The following is an 11,789-nucleotide window of genomic DNA, read 5'->3' on the forward strand; positions in this document are numbered from 1 at the left end:
GACGACCCAGAGCCCGAGCACCGTATGGTCAGCACCCTCTAGGATCCTTCGCAGGTGACCTAGCGCTCCCTCATCCACCGTACCGGAAGCTCACCATTTAAATCGAACCGAGGCTGGTCAAGACCTCGGTCGACCTTGCTACGCGAGACGTCCTCCATTGACTCTCCGTCATAGCAATTGCAACTTTAACAGTTAGGTCTTCATGACCTTAATCCACAAGACGGTCAAAATGCTTTCCCAGCATTCTTGACATAAAACAGTCATTTACAAACAGTCACAAAATACAGTTTCTAAATCGAACTCTCATCTTTCCACATTATCCCTCCTTAATCCACATATCGACGACACATTAATTCACATACACATTCACATTCACATCCATATATCCATATCTACATGCATACATCCATTTTCACATCCTCATTTATACATCCACATCCCATATCCACATTCATACATACACATCCATATCCACATCCATACATCCACATCCACATCCACATTCACATCCATACATCCACGTTTACATGCTTACCTCCATTTTCACATCCTCATTTATACATCCACATCCCATATCCACATTCATACATACACATCCATATCCACATCCATACATCCACATCCACATGCATACATCCACTATCACGTCCTCATTCATACATCCACATACACATCCACTATCACGTCCTCATTCATACATCCACATCCACATACATACATACATCCACATCCACATTCCCATTCACATCTATACATCCACATCTACATCCATATACATACATACATCCACATCCTCATTCCACATTCACATCTATACATCTATATCTACATCCACATTCACATACATCCACATCCACATTCCCATTCATACTAAATTACGAATTTTCAGTTTGAATATCAATTGGTATGAATTATATCACACAATTACAACCTTTTTGTACTTCTTGATAAATTTTTGACATATTTGGCTTCTCAGTTGATCTTTATTAGCCAATTTGCTCTGATACCAACTGATATTCAAACTGAACCCGATCTCCACCGCGCAACGGATTCGGGGTACTAGCAACGGAAGTAACTCATTGTGCACGAGGCAGGGGTCTCACACTCAGGGCCTCGCCCACGGATATCCGGACAAGAGACTAATCCGTCGGTTTATCCAAACCGAAACCGGAAAAAACTTCCTTTACCCGGAAAGCACGGGCGATTCCACCAGGATAACTCTTTACTCTAACGTAGTCAAGATCATTACTGATCAAACTGATCCAACTGCACCTCTAACGGTACTTGGTCAGATCAAGGAAGAAACTTGCACTTGGATCATTAGGATCAACGCTTCTTTCCCCATCAAGAGGCACAGCCGTTGATTCCTATCCATAGAACAATTACTATCCGGGATTTACTTCATCTATCGTAATAATAGAAATTAAATCTCGATTTACGGATCCATCAGTCCAGCCTAACCCCATCCGATCCCATGGATTAGCCAACCGCCCAACCACTGTAGTGAATGGGATCCAATTTGGAATTTGGTTAGGTTTTGTCCCGAGTACCAAGAAAAAGAGTTCCAAGGCCCCCTAGCCGGAATTTCATACAAACATAAAACTAGTCACACCACTTACACACCCAATATGAAATTGCCTTTTTCTCAGCATCAACTAGCTTTAAAACAATCCTTTAATAAAACCATTATGTCACTGATGACAATCCTCAAGTCTCTGGTTGAATCCTTAATTCCAGTCATTCTTTCATCGGTATACTTATGGCATCATTGGCAACCAGAACGCTCACCACCTGTTCACTCTCAGGGGCCTTTTCCATAGTTCCTAGCTCATAGTAACCGGCAATATATTCATATAACAGAATGGAATCTCCATGGAAGATCAACAAGATCAACCCACAGATCCATATAAAAGAGCCATGGACTCATCCGTTGAGGACCAGCAAGGTCAATCAACCAGATCCATGCCCGATTTCAGAAAACAACTCTTATTCCTTGTTCCAATATCTTCCACGACGCATGTGTGGGTATCTTCGGCGACCCAGAGTCCGAGCACCGTATGGTCAGCACCCTCTAGGATCCTTCGCAGGTGACCTAGCGCTTCACTCATAGGCCGCTTCTTTGGTCCCTCATCCACCGTACCGGAAGCTCACCATTTAAATCGAACCGAGGCTGGCCAAGACCTCGGCCGACCTTGCTACGTGAGACGTCCTCCATTGACTCTCCGTCAGCAGTTGCAACTTTATCAGTTAGGTCTCCATGACCTTAATCCATAAGATGATCAAAATGCTTCCCCAGCATTCTTGACATAAAACAATCATTTACAAACAATCACAAATACAATTTCTAAATCGAACTCTTCTCTTTCCACATTATCCCTCCTTAGTCCACATTACTTATTTCACATTCCATTCAATGTGTACTCATTCTCATCCATTTGCTCATATCGACGACACATTAATTCACATACACATTCACATTCACATCCATACATCCACATCTACATGTATACATCCATTTTCACATCCTCATTTATACATCCACATCCCATATCCACATTCATACATACACATCCATACATCCACATTCACATTCATACATCCACATTCACATTCCCATTCACATCTATACATCCACATCTACATCCACATACATACATACATCCATATCCGTATCTACATCCATACATCCATATCCACATCCACATCCACATTCACATTCACATCCATATATCCACATCTACATGCATACATCCATTATCACGTCCTCATTCATATATCCACATACATACATACATACATGCATACATCCACATTCATATATCCACATACATACATACATACATCCACATTCACATCTACGCATATACATCTTCATGCATACATCCATTTTCACATTCATACATCCACATCCACATTTCCATTCACATCTATACATCCACATCTACATCCACATACATACATACATCCACATCCGTATCTACATCCATATCCACATCCACATTCACATTCACATCCATATATCCACATCTACATGCATACATCCATTATCACGTCCTCATTCATATATCCACATCCACATACATACATACATCCACATCTACATCCACATTCACATCTACGCATATACATCTTCATGCATACATCCATTTTCACATTCATACATCCACACTCCCATCTCCACATTCACACATCCACATACATACATCCATTTCCACATTCCCATTCATATAACCCCATATGCCTTCACATCTAATCTTTTACATCACATCCATTCTTGCCCTATCACAACCATATACATCTTATTCTATCACATACACTTCTTACCTCATCTCATACACATCTTATCACATCTTAATTCATCTTATCACCTGCTAATTTATTTCATAAGCATCTTATCACCTCTTATCACATCTTATACACCTCTTATCACATCCTATCACATCTCATATCTATTTGTAGAATACATAAGAATTCTTATATTTGATATAAGATTTCTTTACACATTTACTTATGCATAAATTCCATTTAAGAAGATTAATATTTTCGAAGTAAAAATCAATCTTTTATGCATCTTCCTATGCATAAATTCATTTTAAATGACACTTTTGAATTAAAATTCAATCTTTTATGCATCTTCCTATGCATAAATTCAATTTAGATGAGAATGACACTTTTGAATCAATCTTTTATGCATCTTCCTATGCATAAATTCAATTTGGTAGGAATTACACTTTTAGAATAAAAGAATTTCTCTTATGCATCTAAGTTATGCATAAAATCCATTTATGATGAAAATCACACTTTTAGTATAAAAAGAATATCTTTTTTTTTTGCATACTTCCATGCATGAAATCCAATTATGATAAAAGTAACACTTTTATAATAAAATAATCAACTCTTATGCATACTTCTATGCATGAAATTCAATTGTGATAAAAGTAACACTTTTATAATAAAATAATCAACTTTTATGCATACCTCTATGCATGAAATCCAAATATGATAAAAGTAATACTTTTATAATAAAATAATCAACTCTTATGCATACTTCTATGCATGAAATTCAATTGTGATAAAAGTAACACTTTTATAATAAAATAATCAACTTTTATGCATACCTCTATGCATGAAATCCAATATGATAAAAGTAATACTTTTATAATAAAATAATCAACTCTTATGCATACTTCTATGCATGAAATTCAATTGTGATAAAAGTAACACTTTTATAATAAAATAATCATCTTTTATGCATACCTCTATGCATGAAATTCAATTGTGATAAAAGTAACACTTTTATAATAAAATAATCAACTTTTATGCATACCTCTATGCATGAAATCCAAATATGATAAAAATAACACTTTTATAATAAAATAATCATCTTTTATGCATACATCTATGCATGAAATTCAATTATGCTAAAAGTAACACTTTTACATTAAAATAATAATCTTTTATGCATACCTCTATGCATGAAATCTAATTATGATAAAAGTAACACTTTTATGTTAAAATAATAATCTATTATGCATACCTCTATGCATGAAAATCAATTATGCATAATATAAAAATCAATTTCTCTATGATTACAATGAATATCTTCAATTAATCTAGGATGATAATTCCTAGAATATGGTAGGAAGTCCTCTTTTTATGCTTTGAATGAAATTATTTTATGCGTAATTTTTATAAAAATTTTACCATAAGTCCGCTACTATGACTGATAAATCTCAATTTTTTCTAAGGGATAAAGCTTATCATTAAGGAAATAATTAGAATGGTCTCTAATTGGATCATCAATCCATAATGGATTGAATCATCAATATACATAAACTAAAAGCATAGAAAAAAGCCATTAATTTGGCCTCAAGCATAGCTTAATCTTGGATTAAGGAAAAGCTTTATGAAAAGCTTCATTTGGATTGAGAATGGGTCATGAGTATGACCATTTCTTGAGTGAGAGAGAGAAATTACATAAAAACCATTAGAATTAAGCATAAATAGAAATTTATGTAATTCTTAACTATTATTAATCAATTAACTTCAATAGCATTCATCAAATTATGTAACTCTTCACTAACATTCATCAATTAACTTCAATAGCATTCAAAAACCATTCCAATTAAGCTTCTCAAGCTTGAGAGGGGTTGAGAAGAGAGAAACATTGAGAAATTATAGAAAAGATCAAAATTCACCATTTACCTTACAAATTGCTTGATTCTTTGTTCACGGTAGAGGCCCCCAACCAATCAATTGGTTAAGTATGTTGATGGAGCCACTAATGGGGATTGAAGAAAGAGGGAAGCTCCAAAAACTAGTGAATTATTAATGAATTCATAGTTCTTGGCTTAGGTGGAGTAGAGTAACGATGCATAAAACTATATTTCTTTTTAACAAGGGGGAGGCTTCTATTTATAGGAAAAAGTGAGCTCCTAACCAAACAAACTGATTCTAGAATTTTCCAACTCAGTTTGGTCACTTTTTGACCATTTTTAGGTCAGTTAAGCTAACTTTTTGGAACTAGACTTGAATGAGGAGAGAGGAGAGATGAAATATCTCAATTTTTATGAGTTTAAAACTCATTCAAGCATGTGAAATATGCACCTTCTTTAAAGAACTCCCCTTCCTTACATATGTGTCAAAATGGAATCATTATACCCAAAATATCTCATATTTTTAATATTGCTCATAGTTTTTTACTAATAAACCTTGTACATTTTCAACTCTTCATCTTGTGTGAGCATTTACTCATTTTTGGATACCCAAAATATCTCATATTTTTAATATTGCTCATAGTTTTTTACTAATAAACCTTGTACATTTTCAACTCTTCATCTTATGTGAAATATGCACCTCCTTTAAAGAACTCCCCTTCCTTACATATGTGTCAAAATGGAATCATTATACCTAAAATATCTCATATTTTTAATATTGCTCATAGTTTTTTACTAATAAACCTTGTACATTTTCAACTCTTCATCTTATGTGAGCATTTACTCATTTTTGGGTATCTTCTTTTACAAATTGGATTTATCTCCTCCCTACACATGGATTGATGCTATTGGCCCATAGGAACCTTAATTGGACCATAATCCAAAATTTTTTGAAAATCTAGACCCTTAGGCTAAGGTCCTTTATACCCATTTCCAATTAATTCCAATTGCACATTGGAAAGTTCTTTTTGAATTTCTGTTTCAGGGGAACTTATTTTAATAAGATGAGATAATTTTCTATCCAAAAATATTAAAAATCTAAATATTCTCTCTCTAGAATATTTTCTCTCTCTACGTTAAAACAGTTAGAAACAAGTCTTTTATATTTCTGAAGAAGGATTGATTACAGGGGAAGATACTGGACATTTTGAGAGGCTGGGGAGGAATCTTACATTCTCTCCCACTTGAAAAACGCGAGATGCCCTCATCTCGCAAACTGGGGGTAATTTCGCAAGATGCACAAGTATGAGACTGAGAGAAAATTTTTAATTAAGATTAACCACCAATTAAAAAAGTCTCAAAGAGAGTAAGGGTCAAGACAAGAACAAGATTTAAACTTTATTCATTCTTGGAACATATACAGTAAAGATAGAAGAACTCTTTACACTTCCATAAGCCCGTCCATCATATGATCACAAAAGCAGCACTCACAAGCTGCGCACGTATAAGGTAACTCATCTATGGAAATAATTCTGTTGGTTACTGCCGCACCTATCTCAGTGGTATGAGGTGATCTAACAAAAGGACCTCTGAGAGGCAAGCCAAAAATGGGGTAAAGGCATATCTTCTGATGAGGAAGAAAACACGCCAGTAAGAAGACCCGCTCAAAAAACCCAAGATGTCTTGATCTCATGACGCAGTAGTATCGGGGACCCAAACCCAAGGCTTCAATAACCATGGCCAAGCGGACATTGTTACGAAAGTGCTGCTGATCCCAAGGTGTTACCCTAGTTATGTCTTGATAGGTCCGCCATTTGGTCTGAGCTACAGACGTTCCCAAGTGAGGAAAAAGTGAGCACTCATACTGTTCTATAAAATCCTTCTTCACAGACTCGCTTGCGTCTTGAAGGTGAGAAATCATCATGGATAAAACTAATTCTTGTTGCCAAGCCATGAAGGAGATTAAGAAGAAGGGAGATCGATGGAAGTAAGATTACTGTGAGCGATAAGTAAAAGTTACGACTTATATAAAGGAAGGAGTTAGCGTAACCTAGAAGCCAACGGTATCTTGCCACACTACTGAAGTTTTACCGTCTTTCCATGATTTGGTTTTGGCACATATTTCTATAAGAGGCATTAAGAACTTTGAGATGAGGAGATAAAAGAAGTTCATCGGCTAAGTCACCTACTTTTCTTGGTCCACAATATCTGGGGGATAACTACTTATACTCCCCTAGAGATAAAGAAATTCTTTTGGTCCGTATTCAAATGAAGACCATAACTGCTTCTTTGAATTCTCTGATTGTCCTCTTCTTATCTGTATATTGTTTCTATCGATCTTGGGTAGCGTTTATATCTTTATGAATTGCCTGCATCTGTTGCTCTAAGTTGCCAAGCATTTGTTGCTCTAAGTTGCCAAGCATTTGACTGGTCATCTCGACCCTAATCAATGGCTTGGACGTGGTTTAAGTAATCTTGTCCAAGACGGGCCTTGATTAGATTGGTATGAAGGAATTGGTCTCTGAATTTGGGTTCTAGACTTCCCTGTGCCCTTTTCATGGTAGGAGTCGGGCAGTCTTTTAACTGATGACCAAAACCTTGGCATCAAAAACACTGGTTCTCACTTCTGAACTCATTGTTCTGAATCCTTAAAACAGGTGGGTTCCTGATAAGGTATTCTGGAGAAAGTGTCTTCCCTTTTTAAACAGAATCTTTCTTTTATTTTAGAGAGGGAATAATTTTAAGATCAGAAAGGGAGATTCTTACTCCTGTATACCTCGAAGGCTGGGGGAGGAATCTTACATTCTACCCCACTTAAAAAGTGCGAGATGTCCTCATCTCGCCAAGTAGAGGACAACTCTTTTGCTTAAGATCCAATTTATTCTGGGGTTCCTTATATTCTGGTCAACCCAACAGAATATGGGGATAAATATCCCTTGATCTGACCAAGTACCGTTAGAGGTGCAGTCGGATCAGTTTGATCAGTAATGATCTTGACTACGTTAGAGTAAAGAGTTATCCTGGTGGAATCGCCCGTGTTTTTTGGGTAAAGGAAGTTTTTCCAGTTTCGGTTTTGGATAAACCGACGGATGTCTCTTGTCCGGATATCCGTGGTGGGCGAGACCCCGAGTGTGGGACCCATGCCCCACGCATGATGTACCCCGAATCTGTTGCGCGGTGGGGACAGGGATCGAGATCGGGATCTCACAGTTGGTATCAGAGCGGTTTAAAACTAATACGGATAAGCAAATTCTTATCATAAATTGATAATAAAAATTTAGAAAAAGCATTTTTCATAATGTATTTTCATTCCGTAAGCCTCTTTAATGAAGAATTTTTAATCAAAGAATTTTTTATATATAGATGGAAGTTCCCTACTTATCTGGTATTCCCGACCTCACCCAGTCTCAAGATATGACTGCGTTCGCCTTCGAACATCTCATCTCTTCCGCTTCAACTCAAACAAGCCGAGAAAGATTCGCACGCCATTTCACGGATTTATATTTTCCTACCCCAGCAGAGAGAATACAGCACAAGTGGTTTGCAGGGCAATATGTCCATGCCCCTTGCGACCGCCGTACAATGCTGTGGCAGAATCTCTCATTGACTATGATCCTGTTAAAGCTGAAAATGGTGCATGGTGTCATTCATTCGACGCCTCGAAATTTCAGACTTTCATGTCGAATTTATAGACTCCTTAGTCGATTTATCCCTAAGGAGAAAATAATAGCCCCCTTCGCAGTTAGAGAACTTATGTAACAGGGCATGACTATGGCCCAGTACGGTCCTCTTAGAGCCGAGTTGCTCTATGTACATATTGCAACTTTTATATAAATAAAGAAACGTTTTCCGGTGAAAAAATTCCTGTTGGATAAATGATTGTTTATGGCGGACGATCTGCCTGCTGCTGATAAAGAAAAAAAAAAGAAAAAAAAATCTGTTATCGGACATATGTCATAGATCTCCATTAAGATCTTGTCTTGTATAAGAAATTGTTTTCCGAACTCTTAAGTCTTAGGATCTCGTGAATAATATCAAAATAAAAATTTAATAATATATAAATTTTGGCAGAATCATGAGACGAGGAAACCGTGGTCGTCAGCTAGACCTTGTCTCTAAAAATGACGAGCTTGACCTTGATGTTCGCAAGGCTCTTCATAGGACTCAGCCAAGACCCTTCAAAGGAGAAGGGGAGAACCTGGGCGAGGCTGTGGAGAAATGGATGGAAGCCTTGGAAGAGTATTTTGACGTCACAGGATACAATCATTAGAGCAATTGGCTAATAAAGATCAACTGAGAAGCCAAATATGTCAAAAATTTATCAAGAAACACAAAAAGGTTGTAATTGTGTGATATAATTCATACAATTTGATATTTAAACTGAAAAATTCATAAATTAGTAATTGGGTCTTCAATTGGAAGTACCGCAATTGTATGGAACCCTGACTTGCTTGAGGCCTAGACATGATGGTATTTACCTTATAGTTTCGAGTTTCATGACTATCCATATATACCGAGGATATAACTGCAGCTCTTTACCGGCAATATATACGAGTAAATCTAAGACTTGAAATTATAAGTGTTAATGCTATCCAGATGATGATTTCGAATGTGGTTGATATGATTTTTAATTCTGTTTGAGAATTGATGAATTGATTTGGATTCTGATTGAAAAATGATGATTTCTGAAATTTAGTTGAAATGTAATAAGCTGAGCGAAACCACAATGTGGATGATTGAGACGAGTCCCTGTAATGATAAATGATGATAAATATAAGAGATCTTGTCTCTGGCTGTTTTAGCATAGAGAGAGAAAATATTCTAGAGAGAGAATATTCAGATTTTGAATATTTTTGGATAGAAAAATATCTCATCTTATTAAAATGAATTCCCCTGAAACAGAAATTCAGAAAGAACTTTCCAATGTGCAATTGCAATTAATTGGAAATGGGTATAAAGGACCTTAGCCTAAGGGTCTAGATTTTCAGAAATTTTAGATTATGGTCCAATTAAGGCTCCTATGGGCCAATAGGATCAATCCATGTGTAGGGAGGAGATAAATCCAATTTTGTAAAAGAAGATACCCAAAAATGAGTAAATGCTCACATAAGATGAAGAGTTGACTATGTACAAGGTTTATTAGTAAGAAACTATGAGCAATATTAAAAATATGAGATATTTTGGGTATAATGATTCCATTTTGACACCTAGGTAAGAAAGGTGAGTCCCTTCAATACTCACATAAGATGAAGAGTTGAAAATGTACAAGGTTTATTATTAGTAAGAAACTATGAGTAATGTAAAAATATGAGATATTTTGGGTGTAATGATTCCATTTTTGACACATCTGTAAGGAAGAGGAGGGCCTTCAATGAGGCGCCTAATTCACATGCTTGAATGAGTTTTAAACTCATAAAAATTGAGATATTTCATCTCTCCTCTCTCCTCATTCAAGTCTAGTTCCAAAAAGTTAGCTTAACTGACCTAAAAATGGTCAAAAATTGACCAAACTGATTTGGAAAATTCTAGAATCAGTTTGTTTGGTTAGGAGCTTAATTTTTCCTATAAATAGAAGCCTCCCCCTTTGTTGACAAATAATAGTGTTTTATGCATTATTACTCTACTCCACCCAAGCCAAGAACTATGAATTTATTAATAATTCATTAGTTTTTGACATTTCCCTCTTCCAAAGATTGGTGGCCACTCTTGTTCAAACAAGAGTTGAACCCTCAAACCATCAAGCCAAAGGAAAGCTATCAAAGTCTTTAGTAAGTTGGTGGTTCCTCTTTTCTTTCACTTATTTATGGATTTTTATGCTTTTAAATGGTTTTTATGCTTTATGTCTTCTCTATAATGTTAGGCCTCATTACAAAAGGCATTTCCCACTCTTCTCTAAGCAAAACCAACCTTTCTCTATCCTAGGTGAATGGTTAATTGATTAATGTCAAGTTTTTATAATGTTGTTTCAATTTAATGAAACAAATTTTTACTTTAGGATAATTTCAATACTTTTGGTGCACTTTAATTAGTTAGAAATTCGAAAAATGGTCAGCCATACAAAGGAGGTTATGGCAAAATTATTTAGAAATTAGTGAAATAAAATTCATCTTTCTAAAAGAATAATCCTTAGGGTTTCTATATTCTAAAGTATCATTTTCATGCATAAAAGATGCATTTTGATTACATGCATAAAAGATTAATTATTATTTTATTATAAAAGTGTTACTTTTATCATATTTGGATTTCATGCATAGAGGTATGCATAAAAATTGATTATTTTATTATAAAAGTGTTACTTTTATCATATTTGGATTTCATGCATAGAGGTATGCATAAAAATTGATTATTTTATTATAAAAGTGTTACTTTTATCATATTTGGATTTCATGCATAGAGGTATGCATAAAAATTGATTATTTTATTATAAAAGTGTTACTTTTATCATATTTGGATTTCATGCATAGAGGTATGCATAAAAGTTGATTATTTTATTATAAAAGTGTGACTTTTATCATATTTGGATTTCATGCATAGAGGTATGCATAAAAGTTGATTATTTTATTATAAAAGTGTGACTTTTATCATATTTGGATTTCATGCATAGAGGTATGCATAAAAGCTGATTATTTTATT

Source organism: Cibotium barometz, chromosome 11, assembly GCF_041138505.1.
Source record: "Cibotium barometz isolate CiBa-2024 chromosome 11, ASM4113850v1, whole genome shotgun sequence".
Lineage (NCBI taxonomy): Eukaryota > Viridiplantae > Streptophyta > Polypodiopsida > Cyatheales > Cibotiaceae > Cibotium > Cibotium barometz.